The sequence below is a fragment of the Benincasa hispida genome, chromosome 6 (assembly GCF_009727055.1).
Source record: "Benincasa hispida cultivar B227 chromosome 6, ASM972705v1, whole genome shotgun sequence".
NCBI classification, from domain to species: domain Eukaryota; kingdom Viridiplantae; phylum Streptophyta; class Magnoliopsida; order Cucurbitales; family Cucurbitaceae; genus Benincasa; species Benincasa hispida.
In genome coordinates, this window is record NC_052354.1 from 14,706,885 (window position 1) to 14,727,351 (window position 20,467).

The window sequence follows — 20,467 nt, forward strand, 5'->3', positions numbered from 1 at the left end:
CAGATAGTGTTTTGAGGCAGATTATCGACCAGCCTACTGCTTATGCCATGTGAAGTAAGTTGAATGAGATATATCTCAATAAAGATCTACCCAACAAAGCTTTCTTAAGGGAAAGATTCTTCACTTATAAGATGGATGCAGCAAAATCCCTCACGGATAATCTTAATGAGTTCAAGAGAATGTCTTTTAAGTTCAGATCAATTGAAGATAATATTGGGGAAGAGAATGAAGCATTCATACTACTAAATTCTCTACCTGAATTTTTCAAAGACGTGAAGACTTCATTGAAATATGGTAGAGAAAGAATTACCACAGAAGCAATCATATCAGTTGTGAGAGTCAGAGAACTTGAATTGCAAATGAGTAAGAAAGATCAACCAGAAGGTGAAGGCTTGTTCTCAAAAGGGAAGAACAAGAACAATGGGAAAAGGAAACAAAACAATGGTGATAAGTCCAAGATGAAGTGCCATTTTTTTCACATAATGGGGCACATGAAAAAGGACTGCTATGCCTTGAAGAGAAAATTGAACCAATAGAACAAAGGGGGGTAAACAGACCGAGGCTACTGTAGGAGAGAATTCCCTAGTCTATTCAGATGCTTTAGCCGCTACTGAAGAAGGTGAAGACTAGAATACTATGGAAACTTAGGATTGGGTGTTAGATTTTGATTGCTCAGTCCACATATCACCATCCAAGGGATGGTTTTGCACTTATAAAAAGTGGAATGGTGGGCTGATCTATATGGAAAACAATAGCACTTGCAGAGCTGTTGGAATAGGGTCTGTGTCCTTGTAAATGCAAGATGGTTCAGTCAAATTGATAAGGAACGTGAGGCATGTTCCAACTTTGAAGAGGAATCTCCTTTTTTTTAGGATGGTCCATGCCATAGGCTGTGAATATAAGGGTATGAGATGCACCTTTGAAATTATTAAGGATTCTAAGGTGGTTTTAGTGGCAACCAAGGTAAATGGTTTATATGTCATCAAGGATGTGCAAATGGCATACCCAACTTTGTTAGCAGCTGATTAGGAACCTACTGAAGATGAGTTGTGGCACAAAAGGCTTTCTCATATCAGTGTGAGGGGGCTGCAAATGCTATCTAAACAGGGAATTCTACTAAAGGGTGTTGAAGACAGCCTTAAATTCTATGAACATTGTATATTGGGCAAAGCAACAAGACAACAATTCCCCAAGAGATAGCACACTTCAAAGGAAATCCTTGAATATGTGCATTCAGACTTGAGGGGGCCAGCTCACTCTCCATCTCTTAGTGGAGCAAGGTACTTTCTTTCATTTGTAGATCATTACTCAAGGAAGAGTTGAGTTTACTTTTTAAAATCCAAAGATGAAGTATTTAGTAGATTTAAAGAATGGAAGACCTTGATTGAGAAGCATACCTCAAACAAATTAAACATTTTGTTGGGATTGATGTCCTAATTCTCTCGGTGGTCTCATAGTTTGTAAAAATTTTGTATACAGAATGTTATTAATTAAATAAATGTTATTTTATAAGCATTTACTCAAATACAATAAACTAAGATCTGTGGTTATTTCATGTAACTTAAGCATGTATGTGGAGACATACAAGTGGATCATGACTTAAGTAATAACCTAAATGGTCTGTAGTAGATGGATAAAGGAGGGATACCTTATCCTGTTGACACTACGAATACAACCCGCTTTGTAGATGTTATAAGTGTTGTAAAGTGCTATAAATGGTCTGATCCTGACCATTCATGTGAAGACATGCGAGTGGGGGTATCCTATACAAAGAATTTGTATAAGACTGGACCACGAGATGATTAGTCTCTTTATATAACGCCGTTGATAAATGAGACTTACGTTTCACTAAAATGACCATATTTAACATGACCTTAATTCTTAGTGAGTTGGGAACTCCTGCCTATGAAGGCGGTCCTTTGATTAATATGGGTGAGAGTGGCCAGATTGCCAAATCAACATGCCTACCATTTTGGGGATTCGTCTGATTGGGGAGCTGGAAACTCAGCTACACAAGACGAAATTCACTCCTTCCCCAAAGTAGGGGTAAGTAGATAAATTGCTCCCTTAAGGGCTGATTCCGAGTCTTGAACATAATGGCCATACCCTCTCTTGTGAAGAGATGACTCATTCATAGTAGGACTATGACTTATTGTTCATTAAAAAAATCAGTGGTACTTAAGAAGTTGGATGTAACTACAAGGGCAAAATGGTAAATTGGCCCAGTTGTAATTACGAGTGATTTGTGATGGGTCATCGCACTGTTGATTAGTTATACAGACACAGAAATATATCTGTAGTGCAAAGAGTGTAGCTGTCAGTCTTTACTGGAGTGACTAATAGTTAACAGATGGTGGATCTCGTGATTAAAGAGTTTAATCAGTTATTCACGTACCGTTGGAGCTTCAAGCTACATGTTCATAAGGTTCCCTTGGTAGCTCAATAGTTTCAAGTTGAAAATCAGATTTTGGGTCAATTTGAAGTGTTCAAATTAACAAAAAGAAATTCAATTATATGTGATATAATTGATATGATGTATTAGACACATTAATTGAAGGATTTATATAAATATGATTTATATTAAATTCCATAAAATAGAAAAAGAACTATGGTTTATATGTTTCATATGATGAAATATTAAAACTATAGGTTATAAATATAATATGATAAGTTGGTTATTCAATTTATTTATAACATATTAATTATATGATAATTAATTATTCTTTTTCTCTAATAACCAAATTGAGTGGGAGGTTATTGGAAGTTTTATGGTAACTATGAGATAAAAAGGAAAATGGTTTTCCAAAATTTAGTTGATGATTCTTTCGGAATAATCTCACAAAAGGCTATCAAGTAAAAGGGTTTTACTAAGCGATATCATAGAGAGCATACCCGATCGAGTTACGAGTTTACTATACGATAGTTACTCGTTTACTCGTTGCTACACGATCGAGTAGTAAAGTCTATACGAGAGGCTTCGTCTTCCTAAACGATCGAGTATTCGTCTATACGATAGACAACATTCGTCTCCCACTTACTCTATCGTCTACCTCTTGCTTTCCTCAATCCAAAATCATACAGAGCTCATAACTCCTAAATTCTCACATCGAGAATACCAAGATAACACTATGGTGGGTTCTAGTTCCATTCGAGGATCGAGTTCGACTCGATTGGGATCGAGGTTCATTCAAACGTTCATTGAGATCGTGTTTTGATCATTGTGTTCGACTTCATGCTGATTGAACGATCGAGGGATACTTGAATAAGAGTTCTTCAAAGGTTTGCATACTCTATCCCTTGTACCTTCATTTTAAATAGCATGTTGTAATTTTTTATTATGCATAATCTTTTCTGTTTAGACTGTAATTGTTTATGTTCTTTCTCAATGGGGTTTTGAACGATCCGCTCCCGCTCACTGGAGATCTCTGTTTTAGATTTCCTTCACATTTAAGAACTAATAACAGTTTAGAGTTTTGTGAAGAGGAGTTCAATTTATTTTGCAGGGAGCATGGCATAGTAAGGCATAGAACCGTGAGGTACACACCTCAACAAAATGGAGTAGCTGAAAGATTAAATAGAACAGTGCTACAAAGAGTAAGATGTCAATTGTCCAATGCCTTATTGCTTGAAAAATATTGGGCTGAAGTTGTCTCCTACACCATATACACTCTTAATAGATGTCCTCGTCAATCCATAAAGCTGAAGACTCCTGAAGAGAGGTGGACAGGGCAGCCATCTAAGCTAGAACACTTAAAAGTATTTGGTTGTGTAGGCTACGTGCACCAAAACTAAGGGAAGTTGAAACCAAGGGCTGTAAAGTGCATGTTCTTAGGCTTTACACCGGGAGTAAAAGGCTTTAGGTTATGACATTCAGTTGAAAAGATGTGTGTGAACAATAGAGATGTGGTTTTTAGTGAAAATGAGATGTTCATGATGACAGAATAACCATCTTCTACAGTGGCAAAGACTAGTAGCACTAGATTTGAGGTGGAGCCTCAAAATGATCATGGAGCTTTTACTTCCTCTCAAAATCTAGAGTTAGAAGATGATAAGGCTGCTGAAACCAGCGAGTACGTGTCAAGTGATCAAGTTGAGACACATGGGGACTCACACAGCTATTCATTGGCAAGAGACAGACTTAGAAGAACAATTGTACCACCAGCTAGATACCAAGAGTCTGATTTTGCTAGTGTAGCATTGAGTGCTGCCATTTCTTTGAGTAATAATGAACCTTCCAGCTTTGAAGAAGCAACAAACTGCCTGGATGCTAGGCAATGTATTGAGGCTATGAATGATGAAATAAAGTCCCTCAATCAAAATGACACTTGGAGACTAGTACCTTTACCTAAAGGGTACAAACTTATCTCATGCAAATAGATTTATAAATTTAAAGAAGAGATTCCAGGTGTGCAAAAGTCTAGGTTCAAGGCTAGGCTTGTTGCTAAGGGGTTCACTCAAAAGGAAGGCATTGACTACAATGAGGTGTTTTCTTCAGTTATGAAGCATACTTCCATCCGGTTGCTCCTTTCCTTAGTTGTGCAAAAGGATTTAGAGCTAGACCAGTTGGATGTAAAGACAACCTTCCTACATCGGCTGTTGAATGAGACAATTTATATGAGGCAACCTCAAGCCTATGTGAAAAGTGGAGAAGAAGACATAGTGTGTTTGTTGAATAGGTCCATATATGGCCTCAAACAGTCACTGAGATGCTGGTATGAGAGGTTTGATGAGGTGATCTCCAAGATGGGGTTCAAAAAGGAGCTCATATGATTGGTGTGTTCACACAAATTTTAGTAGCTTCAAGGAACCAGTCTATATACTTCTCTATGTAGAGACATGCTACTGGTTGGGAGATCCAAAGAAGAATTGAGGCAAGTGAAAATGCTTCTTAAGAGAAAATTTGATATGAAAGACCTAGGAGAGTCAAGGAGGATCCTAGGCATTGAGATCGAAAGAGATAGAAATTAGGGAAGATTGCTAGTTAGTCAATCTAAATATTGTTCAAAGATATTACAAAGGTTCAAAATGGAGAGTGCTAAGCCAGTAGGCACTCCTCTTGCACCTCACTTCTAGTTTTCAGCTGCCAATATTTCAAAGAGCACGGATGAAGAGCATTTGAACCATATGAAGGTTGTCCCTTATTTCCAAGCAGTGGGATCTCTTATGTATCTTATGACTTCTATAAGACCAGACCTATCCTATGTAACAAGTATAGTCAGTAGGTACATGACAAACCCTGGTAGAAGACATTGGGAGGCAGTCAAGTGGATACTAAGGTATCTATATTCATCCAAGGAGGCAAGAGTCTTATATAGATAGAATGAGCAATCCAATGATGAAGTTTATGGTTATTTAGATGCAGACTATGTAGGGGACTTGGACAGAAGACGTTCCCTATCAGGCTATGTTTTCCTATGGGGGAACAATTTGATCAGTTGGAAAGCTACATTGCAGCCTGTTATGGCCCTTTCCACAACAGAGGTTGAGTTCATCGCATTGTCTGAGGCTGTGAAGGAAGTTTTGTGGCTGAAAGGTTTACTAAACGATTTCGGCATAACACAAACAAAAGTTAGAATCTATTGTGATAACCAGAGCACAATGTACCTATCTAAGAATCAGCAGTTTCACAGCAGAACCAAGCATATTGATATTAAATATCATTTCATCAAACAAGAGATTGAGAAAGGGGAAGTCAAGGTAGTGAAGTTTCATACCTCTGAAAATGCAGCCGATATGCTAACCAAAACTGTTCCATTAAACAAGCTTGACAAATGCTCAGACCTTCTCAGGTTTAAGTTACTTGAAAAAGGCTAGCTCAAGTCAGCTTAGTCAAGCAAAGAGGGAAGGAACTCTAGATGCTTAGAAAAGTGGAGATTGTTACAAAAAGACTCAAAATCAAGAAGAAGAACATCACAGTTGGCAGTTGAACCGTTGTCAACCTCTTTCTGTTAAGTGTTGTAACCACCAGAGCTTCGTCGTTGACTAAATCTTTTGAATATATAAAGGAAAAAGAATGTGAGATTAATGTAATAGTGAATAAGAAAACGAGAGACCAAGGCATTCGTTTTTTAATACTTTGAAGAGTAATAAAAGAGAACCTCCCATTTTGCACAATGGACGTAGGCCTTTGGCTGAACCACTTAAACTCCTGTGTCTTTTCTTCTTACCTCTATGATTATTTAGATTTTACTATAGTATCATTTACACAATCGTGTAGTTCCTATCGCATCGAGTACTCGATAATTAGCTCCGTGTTCAATCGTCTATATGATCGTCTAGCTTCAGTCAACTGTCATCTACACAATCGTCTAATGCTTATCCAATCGTTTACTTAATTGAACTATCATTTAATTCTAGGTGCATCGTCTATACGATTGTGCTGCCTTTTGGTAAATGACAGAAGGATTTTAAAGCTTCAACATTCTATCTCCCATGACTCTTGAATTGTTATCGACCATTATATCTGAGTGTTTTGTGATTGTTAACGTGAAGATCTTGTCATCTAGGACAACAGTGCTTATAAAGTATGTTGCCCTAGGCAAAGCCTGAATGGTTAGCGCATGGAGTTTGGAATATCAATGGAATTTGGAATATCATAATAACATGGCTCTTATACCAATTGAAGGAACTCTTAAACAAGAGAACCGTTGAGTGGAAGCAAGATTGTTCCAAACCCATTGTGAATGAACAAAGCATATACAAACAAACTAGAACAGTTATGCATCATCGAGTAAATTACAGCATGCGATCAAGTCAAATACAACTAGAATTGAGTGACATACCTTGAAGAACTATTCTTCGTGTATTCCCTCGATCTACGCCAGTTACACGTCCCTGCAAACTCAATGATCCTCGAACCCAGCCGAGTAACACTCGATCCTCGACGTTCGAACAACAACACTCGACACTACCACTCGGTTGCCTTCGTATTCTTGATATGAGAATCCAGGAGGTGTGGGCTCTGTATGGATTTGGTAAAGGATAGGAAGAAGTATACGATCAAGTAAATGGGAGAGAAGCTAAGTCTATCGTATAGACTGGGTACTTGATCATCTAGTAAACGAGAAGCTGTTGTCTAGTAAACTCAATGCCTCGTCGTTTACTCTCTCAATGGCTATCATATAGCTTTTCTTTCACTCAATCGAATGTCTTGCCTATTTGAAAACATGAAAACAATTTTCACTTTTATTGTTCAGTTATTAAAACTAATAGGAACATCCCACTCACATGGTTAATGAAGAAAAATAACCAACCACCAACAATTATCTCATAATTGTTTTATTATAAATAAATATAATAACTAATTTATCATATTATATTTATAACTTATAGTTTTAATATCACATCATAAGTAATATTTAAACCGGAGTTATTTTCTCCTTTATTGCATTTAATATAAATCATATTTATATTGATTTCTCCGATTAATGTATCTAATACATCAATTCAATTATATCACATATAACTGAATCAATTTAATTATATCATATATAATCAAATTCCCTCTCGTGAATTTGAACACTTCATACTAACCCAAAAACTGATTCTCAATTTGAATCCATTGAGCTACCAAGGGAACCTTATGGACCTGTAGCTTGAAGCTCCAACGGTACGTGAATAACTGACTAAATTTTTTAATCACGAAATCCACCATTCGTTAATAGTCAGGCACTCCACTAAAGACCGACAGCTGCATTCTTCGCACTACAAATATATTTCTGTGTCCATTGAATCTAACTAATCCAACAGTACGATGACCCTTCACAAATTGCTCGTAAGAACAATTGGACCAATTTACCATTTTGCCCCTGTAGTTACATCTAACTCCTTAAGTACCACTGATTCCTTTAATAAGCAATACATCAGAGTCCTACTTTGAGTGAACACTTCTTGGGCCATGAGAAGGTATGGTGTCACATTGTTCAAGCCTCGAAATCAGTCCTGAAGGGAGCAATCTATCTACTTATCCCTGCTAAGGGGAATGAGTGAATTTCGTTTTGTATAGCTAAATTCCCAGCTCCCCAATCAGATGAATCCCCAAAGTGGTAGGTTTGAGTCGGCGATCTGGCCACTCGCACCCATGCAAATCAAAGAACCACCCTCATAGGTAGGAGTTCCCAACTCACTCAGGATTAAGGTCATGTTACCTATGGTCATCCTAGTGAAATGAAAATCTTTGTCATGAACGGTGTTATATAATGAGACTAAACATTTCATGGTCTGGTCTTATACAAACTCACTCAGGATACCTCCACTCGCATGTCTCCATATGAATGACTACGATTAGATCATTTGTAACATTTTACAACACTTGTAACATCGACAAAGTGGGTCGTATCTGTAATGTCATCAGGATAAGGTTTCTCTCCTTTATCCATATACTACAGACCATTTAGGTTATCACTTAAGGCACGATCCACTTGTATGTCTCCATATACGTGCTTAAGTTATAATGATAACCAGGGATCTTAGTTTATTGGTTTGTGGTTAATGCAACTAAAATATCTCATATTTCATAGACAATAGTGAATAAAATATCTCATATTATTACATCAAAAATATTTGTTCATACAGGTGTTTTCAAACTACAAGACCTGACGAGATTTAGGGCATCAACCTTAACACTTAGTAACTCCATGTGCACGTAGAAAGTTTTGAATGAGAGGCCGAAGTATGGGTCTCCTAGGCCATTTTTCAGTAACCTGAGGTTGAAGTATGAGTCTCTTGGCCTGATACGGACGTTGGGAGCTTGAGTGATGAATGTTTGCTCTCAACTAAGGTTCAGGAAGAATTCACAGAATGTTATTATGTTTTATGCTTTGGGTTTCATGGAAGCTTCTTGATGAGTTCCAGTTAATGACATAAGTAATGGTCAGAGGTGACACACCTTGACTAAGGTTATAGTTGAAAGTTGGACCAGGGGGTTCCTCTCTTAACCAAGTTTTAGTTCGCTCAAGAGCGGACCAGAGGAGTCACTCTCCTGTAAAGATGTTTAATGTGGAAGTTGAGGCTTGAGGGCTTCCTAGAGCTGATGTCTATGATGCCTATATTAGGTTTAGCTATGTGTAGAGAAGTTGTATGTAAATACTTGCCTGACTAAATTCTCAGTTTTAGCTACGCTTTCCAGTTCATGATTTCTATGTTAAGCATGATTATTATGTTCGTGTTCTTTTTTTCACCTTGTTTAAATGTTTCCTCCACAGGTAGCGGTCACTCCCAAGAAGACGACTTTGTTGTTGCTCTGCCACTCAAGACCAAATTGTTAGAAAGTCTAAGTGTAGGTTACATATAAGTAGTACACATGAGTGTTGCGTTCACTATTTATGTAATGTATATAAGTTGTATGAATGAAGAGTATTGCTGTTGATGAATATTATTGTCTTGAGTTTTTGGTTGAGTATGTATGCTTTTAAAGGTTCTAAGTCAAGTTAAGCAGATTAGTAGGCAGTAAATGCCAGCGAGAGAGTTGGTAATAGTTATAGTCTTATCTCCTTGCAAATTGATTAGGGAAATCTGGGAGGGGGTGTGACAATTTAATAGTTGTTTCACATTATGTATATATTTACTATGTAAACAGTCTGATATCTTCTGTGTTTTTCTAGTGCCATAAGAATGTTTTGTGCTCGAATAAGTACGCAGGCTCGACTTGTTACTTGGGTCCATGTTAAGGTAATCATTTTAATTTTGATTTAGTGATATTATGAGTTTGATTAAAATATTTGTTTTCTTATAACATGGGATGAAATATTTGTGTACATATAGTGTGCTCAACAGCTGAGTAGTATGAGGTGTGGGTACTAAACAATGAAGTCCATACATGACATAATAACTTGTAGGAGCACAATAATTACGTACGTGGTACGCATTTTCTTGCACCATCTTCTTAAATTTTAATTTTGCAATTGGTATAATTTTTTACATTTACTTGGTTGTTTTCCGTTGATGAGACAAGCATTTTACAATCAATTGGAATTAGACTGTTGAGAGTTGAGCATTGTTACATTATTGGACACTATTTATGATGCATGTTTATTACTACGATTCGCTAATAGTTAATTTTGTTAGGTTCAGGGATATATTATATGATGTCAAGTTTGGTAGGGTTAGGTTTTATATGATTCGCTTTCAAAATACTGATTGTTTGTAAAAAAAAAAAACCAAAAACAAAAACAAAAAAAACAAATTTACTGGTTGATTAATGAAACTTATTTGGTCCACTGGTTTGTGTTACTGTGTTTATGGATGGATTGTTGTTATATGTTTCCGATTTGATAGAAAGTTTACATATATGTTATTTATTAATTTCAATGAGTTGGTCCGACTGATAATTTAGCTATGTGTGATTGAAAATTTGAAATTGTATAATTAATAGTTTGGAAGAGTTCTGGATAGTTGTTGGTATGAATGAGTTATTAGTGGTTGGGTTTCCGGAAGTTGTGTATGGTTGTTACTATATAGGAGTTATATATAATTGTTGGGTTTGCAAGAATTGCATATAGTTGTTGTTTTGCAGGAATTGTAAAAGTTGTTGCTTCATAAGAGTTGTGTATGGTCATTGGGTTTGCAAGAGTTGTGTAGCTCTTTGTTAATTTACAGGAGGTATGTAATTGTTGGTTCGTAGTTGTGCTAGTTAATTTTATGAAAGTGATTTGATACATTTGTTACTTAAGTGTAAAATATAAGCTAGGTACTACGAGTTACATCTACGTGTAAATACAAATTTCAGGTTTAAAGCTTATTTCGGGTCGTATAAGTTCCATATGATGGGTCCCAATAACCAAGATTTTTTTTTCAAATCGATATAGTTGACAAGTAAAAACCATCAATAAAAGTGTATAACTGATGCTTAAAACCCATCAATAAAAATATATAATGTCAGTCAATACTTGGCATTCCAAAAACCGTCAATAGAAAGGTATACTTGACGTTTTCTAAAAATAGTTGACTGTCAAAACTTATCAATACTATCTTACCTTGACGTTTCGAAAAGTATCAACAAAAACGATTTCATTTATGTTTGTTCCATATAATTGATGTCTTTTGGTCATTAACAAAAACCATTTTGATTGACGTTTAGGCTTTTTTATAGAGGATTTGTTGACTTTTTTGGCCAGCAATAAAGGTTTTATTTGATATTTTAGGCCATCAACAAAGTCAAAATTGTAGTAGTGTACTCATCATTTCACTTCAATTAGTCCATTATGATCCAAATTCTCAGTTCCTACTAAATCATTAAATAAAAGCATCAATGAACACAATTAATGAACAAAATTAACTACATTCAAAGTCCAAAAAAGCTCAATAATAAGAGTTAGCTCAACTGACATAGTGTTCATATTATTAACAAAAAAAGTTCAAGAAAACACTTTTTGAGCGCTTTTCAATTTCTATCTCAATATAGCCAAAATCAAGTTCACAAAGCTCTTCATCAATATATAATTCGTTGACTCACTTTTAGGTTTATATATATATCCCACAAACCCCAATTTTGCTATTCAAATTTTTCGATGAATTTTTCTAAAAGAAATCGCATTAATACAATTCAAATAAACCCAACAGCGGAATGGTTTTCTTAATACATAATATAATGACGAGTTCATTACATAAATTTTAATCTTGGACTTTTGGTGTTGCAAGAATTAAAGATGAACAAGGAATACTATCATTTCTACACTACAACAAAAATCATTGGATAGCTTTAAAAAAATGTTATGGTAGACTTTTCATAGCATTTTCAAAATGCTTTCGTAGTCCATGTTATTGAAAGTTCCCAATTTTCCATATCGTTTTTTCAACGGTATAAAAAATCAAATTTTGATAGCACATATTTAATGTTATGAAAACTTTTCATAGCGCTGGCAAAAAATGCTATAAAATGTTGTTTATAGCGGTAAAAAAAGCTATAAAAGACTTTTTATAACGTTTTTTATAGCGGTAAAAAAATGTTATAAAAGACTTTCTATAGCATTTTAAGTATGTGTTGTAGCCGATGTTATTGAAAGTCTCTTATTTTTCATTGCGTTTTTTCAATGTTATAAAAAAAAACTATAAAATATTCATTTTCTATTACATAATGTTAATGTACTGGAAATTTTTCATAGTATTAAAAAAATACTATAATTGACTTTTGATTGCAGTTTTTCAATCGTAAAAAAATTGCTATAAAAACCATATTGCATTTTGAATCTCGCCTTGATAGTCGATTTTGATCAAATTGTATATAGTTTATCTAGCACTTTATACCAGTAACAAATTATTGCAAATGAAGTGTTAAAATCAACTGTAATCATATAAATCATTAACATTATATGTAAGTATATTTACATCAAAAATAAATTTTCAATAGTATAAACACCGTTAGTAATGGGATGCTTCAATCAATTCAGTATTCCGAGAACTAAGAAGGTTATCTCAATGGTCACCGTCAGGGACAAGGAATTCGTCAATATGGCCATGAAAAAGTTGCCCATGAAGCCTTCAATCATGGCCATGGCAAAATTTTCCAGATGAAAAGTGACGAAAATAAAAGCAACTATTGAAGAACAAAAGAGAAAATACGTAGGAATTTTTCAGAAAATCATAACTTACTGTTTGCAGATGAGTGCGATGCTGGTTGGAGTCGATGCAAAAAAAAAAAAAACGAATGGAAAAGAGAGAAAAGCGAATCAAGAGGAAATATAGGGATCACACTTTAGTTTGTTAAAAAAGGTAAGATCAGAATAAAATATAAATAATAATAAAACTGAATTTGAATATTTTGCTATATCTGCAAAACCACAAACCTCAGTGACATGTTTGCAAAATGCCTAATTTATTTTGTTCGCACATTACAATTAAAAAAGTACGAAGTTCAAGAATACTTATACAATTTAGCTTCTTTTTTTTTTGTGTGTGTGTGTGTCTACTCCCAAATAATAATGATGTGTAGTTTATTTAAATTCATGTATTGGATCAGTTATTAGAATGTAAAATTGTCTTAAAGTTTATCATTCTTATTTTGGTTTTGATTTTGATTTTGATGTAAAATTATTTTTTAAATCTACTTATAAGTTAAGGTTATATTTAAGTTCTTATTTGATCGTGTAAATCAATGGTTGGAATCAAAATTTGTTAAATACACCCAAAAGTGTTAAAGCACAAGATATAGAATACAAAAAAAAAAAAAAACAAAAACAAAAAACAAAAACAAAAACAAAAAACAAAGTAATTGCAATGAGTAGCACTTTTGGGACTAATAATTAGGTGTTTTCAAAAGAATCGCAAATATAGAAAAATGTAAATGTTAGTGATATAGTCCATCATTAATAGATTTTGAGAGTTAAATCTAATTTTGCTATATTTGTGAATTCTTTTACATTATGTTATATCAGCTAATACTTTGGCCATGATTACTATATGCCTCCAACAAAAAACCTCGCCCAAATGACAATTGAAAAAACCAGTTCCCATGGGAAAAATCTACATGAATCTCTTTAATCCACTTAGAAGGACATAGGCACATCATGCTAAAACCTAACATATCACATTGGGCAAGAGATATCACCATGATTTGCCAATAACTTTCATATAAAGATAAGTTATATCTTGGACCTAAAATGCTACTTTGGACCACGACATTTGGAAACTGTCGGTCGTGGCCTTGGCTAGCTAACCCAAGCCTGTCCTCTTTTCCTAGCTCATTTTGGTCGTTAGTTGACACTATCAGCCCTTATCACGCTTCTTTTTTACTTTGACGTTCCTAAAGGTTAACTATCCCCTTCGGTTCAAAATAACCCATAATATTAGCCCCCACTCTCATGTTGGGTCTCAAGGTTTGGTTACTTACAGTTATAAGCTACACATTCTAAGCCTGACTTGAGAGTATAATTTCTTCAAACTTGTGCTGCTTTGTGACCCTATCGGTTGGCTGTCAGTAAGGTTGAGTTTCTCACCAGTGTCCATGTGAGATGTTCGCATATTGGCTCATCTATCTTGTAAAATTGATGTTGAGTACTTATTTGGACAATGCTCTAGGCCCTAGGGTATAATTCATTACGTGCTTCTGTCATTAAATCCTCGAATAAGTTCGTGGTATCTTTTTCTTGGTCATTAAAGGACATTTCATTCTCAATCCTTTCTTCATTTGAATTTCCCTTTTCAATTGGAACTTGTAAATCGTTTATAAGATTCAACATCTCATTTTCTTCGATAACATTACCATCTATACTATCTACTTCAACATTCTGTATTGAATGAGTTGTATGACTTTCAAAACCTCTAGATAAGTTTACTGGCACTCCATGATATACCAATTCACAATATGAGGGAGATATTCCATATGTTAATAGATGTCATTCCACAATATCTATTTTTTCTCAAATTGAATTCATACAATTCTTGCATGGACATCTTATTCGTCCAGAATCATTAACATGAAACTTCGCCATATCTAAAAACTGGGATACTCCTTCTCTATAATAACTTATTCCTTAGTTTAATCCATTCTTTATTCATCCTTAAAAATAAATCTTTTCTGACCAACTTGTAATTCAAAACAATAACCTGGATTAGAGGATAAAGTACAAAGTCTTTATTAAGCATGAATTTTGATTAATTTAATACAAAATTCCAAGTTTGCTTGGAGACTTTAAAATTTTAAATAATTTATAATTGGTGATTTGACTTTTTTTTGCCCATAATGTTATTGATTTTTTTCCCTAAACTAAGTCCAAAATTAAGTAAATTATAACATCCATAATTCAAAAAATTGCATAAATTATAACATCCATAATCCACAATTCACAAAATCCACCAAATTGCAAAAATTGTCACATCTATTAATGTAAATTAAGTAATCCATAACCTTAAAAATTAAAAGAAAAAGAAAACTCAATCAACAATAACATCCACAATCCATGGCTTAAATTAAAAACAATGCTAATTAAAAACAATCCACAATAACATGCTATAAATTAAAAATGATGGTTTAAATTAATATACAAAATAAGAAAAAATAAAGGGGGAAGATTACCCGCGGAAAATTACCAACGGGTGGTGGCTTGAAAGAGACACACACGGGAGAGGGAGTGGCGGGGGAGAGGGATCGGTGGCAAGGGAGACCCGCGGAGGAGAGGNGAAGAAGAATGGATCTGGTTTTTACCAGATCTCATCTCCCTACACCGCCCGACGTCTATTTTATTCATTATGGTTCTTTATGGCATGGAACTCTTGACGATTTTTTACTTCATCGAGAGACACCTTGTCTCCCGACGGCCAATTTAGGCATCGGGGGAGCTCATTTTTCTCGTAGTGCATTTTTCATTTTTGTACTTTAAACTTTGGTTCATTTCGGTTCTTCAATTTTCAAAAAGTGATAATTTTAGTCTCTTAAAAAGGGAGTAAAATCAAATATAAAAGGATCAAAATTATCACTTTTTAAAGCTCAAGATCCAAAATAAATATTTTGAAAATTCAAAAGTCCAAATAAAATAAAGTTAAAAGTATAAAGACTAAAATTAACATTTTAAAAAGTATAGGAACATGAATCTAAACTAAAAATACGGAGACAAAATAGTATACAAACCCAATAATTAGAAACATTTTTTTGTTTCTCGTTTTATGTTTCATTTTATTTTCCCGATGTTTTCGAAAAAGATAAATTAAAACTTCTTCTTTCTTGTTCGATATGCTTCCATTGTTTGTTTAGAATATAAATAAACACATTATTCTATCATTCTTGACTTATCGAATCAATAATAATCATAAAACATAGGTTAAAATACCAGTGTTTCCGTACTAAAAAATTTGTTCAATTTAAATACGTATACTTTCAATTATCTAATTTTAGTCTACTTTCAATAAATCCTAAATGTAATCATTTTAAGTGAATTTTGTATCGAATTTTATCAAATAATAATAATAATTTTCATTTAAAAAAAACTATATGTGAACATATTTTCCAAATTTATAGCAAAAATGTTATAGACAACAAATAAATTTTAGAAAAGTAATAATAAACTAGTATTGACAACTAATTTAAGATTTATTAAAAATATAGGGATTAAAATTTTGCAACTAAAAGTATAGAGACTAAAATCAAACAAATTTAGCTACAAAATTTAGGGACCAAGATGTTATTTTAACCTAATATAATATAACATAATAATAATAATAATTATTATTATTATTATTATTATTCTTTTTTTAAAGAAATAACTACTTTCATTGGAGAAAAATGAAAGAATATAAGGACCAATAAAAAACACCTGACCCACGAAAGCAGTACAACTATGTAGGATATATATAACATAAAAATTTTGAACATTTGATTTGAATACAAATTATTTAGTTTTATTGAAAAAAATAAACAATAAATGGATAGGAAACACTTTGCTATTCATGCATATATATATAGAAAAGAATAATGAATAGAAAGAAAATAGATATTTAAACAGAATAATATGAAACAAGAAGCTGAAGGGAAGGAACTCTAGATTATAGACGATTTAAATTTAGGTGGTGCATAATTTTGGTTATTTTGGAAGGGCGTAGTTTCTACGAGAGAATTTCAAACAAACAATTCCAAAAGTGGTTGTGGAAGAAGGAAATGAGAGTGAGAAGAAGGAAGTACATAAAGAAGGAAACTGTAAAGATTGCATTGAGAAGAGCTGCAACATTCTTTGTAGCCTTACAAAGCGACCATGGCCATTGGCTGCAGAAAATGGTGGCCTTTTGTTCACTTTACCTCCTCTAGTAAGTCTATTACATTTTAACTTTATTCATTTTGTAAATATGTGTATACTTTCTATATAATAAACCTATGTTGTTTGTCGTGAAAAGGTATTTGCATTGTACATCATAGGACATCTTAATACAATACTTTCAGAAAAGCATCAAAAAGAAATCCTTTGTTGGATATATTGTCATCAGGTGAAAACTAGGCTAATTTATTAATTTTACTTCATTTCAAATCATGAAATATAAACTTCTTACTTAGGAGTTATAAGATGAGAACAATAATGAAGCCTATAATCTCTTTGAATTGTTATAATTGATGTCTTTATCTATGAATATTAATCGTAACAGAATGAAGATGGCTGATAAGGATTAAACATTGTGGGAGAAAGTTGCATGTTATGCACCACTCTAAACTACACTGTGTTGCATTTGCTTGGGGAAGGAGCTGACAAGGATGGCTGTAGTAGAGCTAGAAATTGGATTCTAAATCATGGAGGTGCTCTTTACACACATTCTTGGGGAAAGATTTGACTTGCGGTGAGTAGTAGTATTTAACTTCCACCAACAATCGTAGCTTGGTCTAGTTGTAAACAGGTCGGGCACATGATTTTGGTAAAGGGCTAAGAAATCATGGCCAAATGTTGTAGGGTCAGATAGATTATCTCATGAGATTGATCAAATTGCACATAAACTGGCATAAACACTTATGGATATAAAAAAAAAAATTGTATTTAATTTCTACCTACTTATAAATTATTATTATTATTATTTTCTTCAAATTTCTATTAAATGTAGTAATTTGCATATGATCTATAGATTCTGGGGGTGTACGAATGGGAGGGAACAAACCAAATACCACCAGAAGTTTGGATGTTTAGACTAGAAAAAGTAGGTATAAATCTCGGAGGTCTTTATTGCTATTGTCGATTGACATACCTTCCAATGTCCTACTTATATGGGAAGCGCTTCGTGGGACCTCTCACTCCTCTTATTTTACAACTACAACAAGAAATCTACATTCAATCTTATACCAACATCAAATGGAGTTCAACTCGACATTATTGTGCAAAGGTAATTCAATCAAATGTTTTGAATCTCTCATCCAGCACTTTGAACCACTAGGTATATAGGGATCTCGTTGTCCAGCCTGCAAGTCGTGGCCTAGGGGCAACACTGATTTCTGTAATCTTAGTTATTCTCTCTAATAATAAATTGCTCTCTCCCTCTCCTCGTAGACACATTTAATACACTGTTAATGAGCTATGTAAATTTCTATGTCAATTCTCTTCTGGTTATGTTTTTTTTCTTATCTTTAATTTTTAATTTCATGACAGTACTCATAATTGATCAACAAAGGAACTTTTAATTTATTCAATAATATGTTATATATGGGGCTTTCACAATGTGTTGATTGCACTTGTTTATATAGGAGGATAAATGCTTTGAACGTCCACTGATTCAAAAGTTAGCATGGGATGCTCTTCAATACTTTGGAGAACCTATTCTTAACAGTTGGGCATTTAAAAGAGTCAGAAATCGTGCAATCCAAATAACTAAGGAACATATTGATTATGAAGATCATTGTAGTCATTACATCACGCTTGGATGTGTGGAAAAGGTTTTACTCATAAGTTAAAGTTGTTAGTTCCTTACTGTAATTACTATCCTTCGTTTGATAATCATTTACAATTTGGTGTTTTATTTTTTAAAATTAAGTTTATAAACATTTATTCCACCATTAATTTCTTTGTATTGTTATTTATTTTGACAAGTGTTTTTAAAAATAATTACAAAATGTGAACACTAAAAGAAAAGTCTTTAAAAGCTTGTGTATACTATAGTAAACAAATTCAATTTTCAAAAACCAAACAGAGCCGCTTATAATAAATCAGACTTTTGCCTTGTTAGGTTATCCACTTTTTAGAGATATTTTCAAAGTCCAAATAAATAAGTAATGAAAATAAAAAAAAATCATTTTTTTAAAAAAAAAAAATATTAGAATTTGATTAAGAATTCAAAATATTTGTTGAAGAAAGACCCTAATGGCGAAGCTTACAAGAAGCATCTAGCTAGAGTCAAAGCTTACTTATGGATGGGTGAAGATGAAAGTTAGTATTATTCCTTAATTTTTATTTTTGCTCCCGTATCCATGATTTTAGTTTTTTTTTTTTTTTTAATTTCTATACTTCTATTTTTTTTAATGATCATTTCGATTCCTGATATACTTTCAATTTTAATTGGTCATGGTCCTTGAATTTTAAAATAATATAAAAAAAGTATTCAACTTTTTTTTTTTTTTTTAAGAATGCTATAATTAGGAGAAATGATATCAATTGGATTCATCAATTCAGAGTATATTTTAAAAAATGTCTCAAATAACTTTATTTCTTATTCATGCTTTTCATAAATTTTGAATTTACCAAAAATACCTTTATTACAATGAGTTATTATTAGTTTTTATTATTAAATTAGAATCTTTGAATGCCTTTATGACGCATTTATTTTCAAAATTTGCAGGTTTGTAAATTTTCGGTTTATGTAGTTGATTTTAGAAAAAAGGTGGGTTTTTTTTCTTTTAATATTGGTTTTTAAAAATTCAAACTCAGGTTTCGAATAAAAAAATGTATTCTAAGCAAAAGGAATTTTTTTTTTCTTATTTCAAACCTGTCCAAATATGGAATCTATTGTTTTTTTGGATATTTTAATATTATTCTTTTAAAATAATATTGTTGAAAATATTGAAGGATTATTATACTAATTGATATATTATATAAAAATTATTTGTAAATATTAAAAGATTTTAAAATTTGTGTAATATTAGGTTCTATTTTGACTCATTTATATATTTCTCACATAGAGTTTTGGAAGCCAATCTTGGGATGTTGCCTTTGCGATTCAAGCAATTCTTGCTACAAATCTTCACGATGAATTCTCAGACGCACTAAAAAAGGGCATGATTTCATTAAAAAATCACAAGTATATATATGAGAATGGTTAATTTAGAAAAATATTATGTTAATTTTATTTGTCTTTTTTTTTTCTCTCTCTCTTATGATATATATAAAGATCAAGGAAAATCCTCATGGCGATTTCAAAAGAATGTATCGTTACATGTCAAAAGGAGGATGGACATTCTCAAATCAAGATCATGGAATGGAAGGTTCTGATTGTACAACAGAAATTTTAATGATAATTAATGTGTACTAATTCTTTTTAACATGTATAAGTAGACAACACAAAGAAGGTAGCCGTTCCATCATGAGGGAATGTCCCAATTTTACAAATTGGTTAAATAACAAATTTGATCCCTATGGTTCGATGACATCTCATAAATTTTACAAAAACTAATTGCGATGGATAACACTTTTAGGGATAACAATCAAGGGTATAAATTTATCACAGACATACTCTTACCGATAATATGGTCTATCACTAATAGACTTTGAGAGTCAAGAGTTAGATCTAAATTTTACTATATTTACAACTTTTTTTACAATATGCTATATTTGCTAATATTTTAGGCTTAATTGTTATATTTGCAATTGTTCCTTTGATAAAGCCCTCATAAATAGTCTTTATCGTAGAATAAATTATTTAGGAAGAATTTATCAAATCATACGGACTAAATTCCAATTATAAACTAATTTGACTAATTTCTATTTTTATCCAAACCATGATGGCCAAATTTGCAATTAAACCTTAAAAAATTAACTATTTGTTAATTGTTATTGTAAACATTTTCGTATGTATA

General features: G+C 32.9%; 1 pseudogene; it reads left to right on the forward strand.

Annotated features, from left to right (window-relative positions):
* The first annotated feature begins 5,226 nt into the window (after window positions 1-5,226).
* Window positions 5,227-19,241, forward strand: LOC120079119 (annotated as a pseudogene).
* The last annotated feature ends 1,226 nt before the right edge of the window (window positions 19,242-20,467 follow it).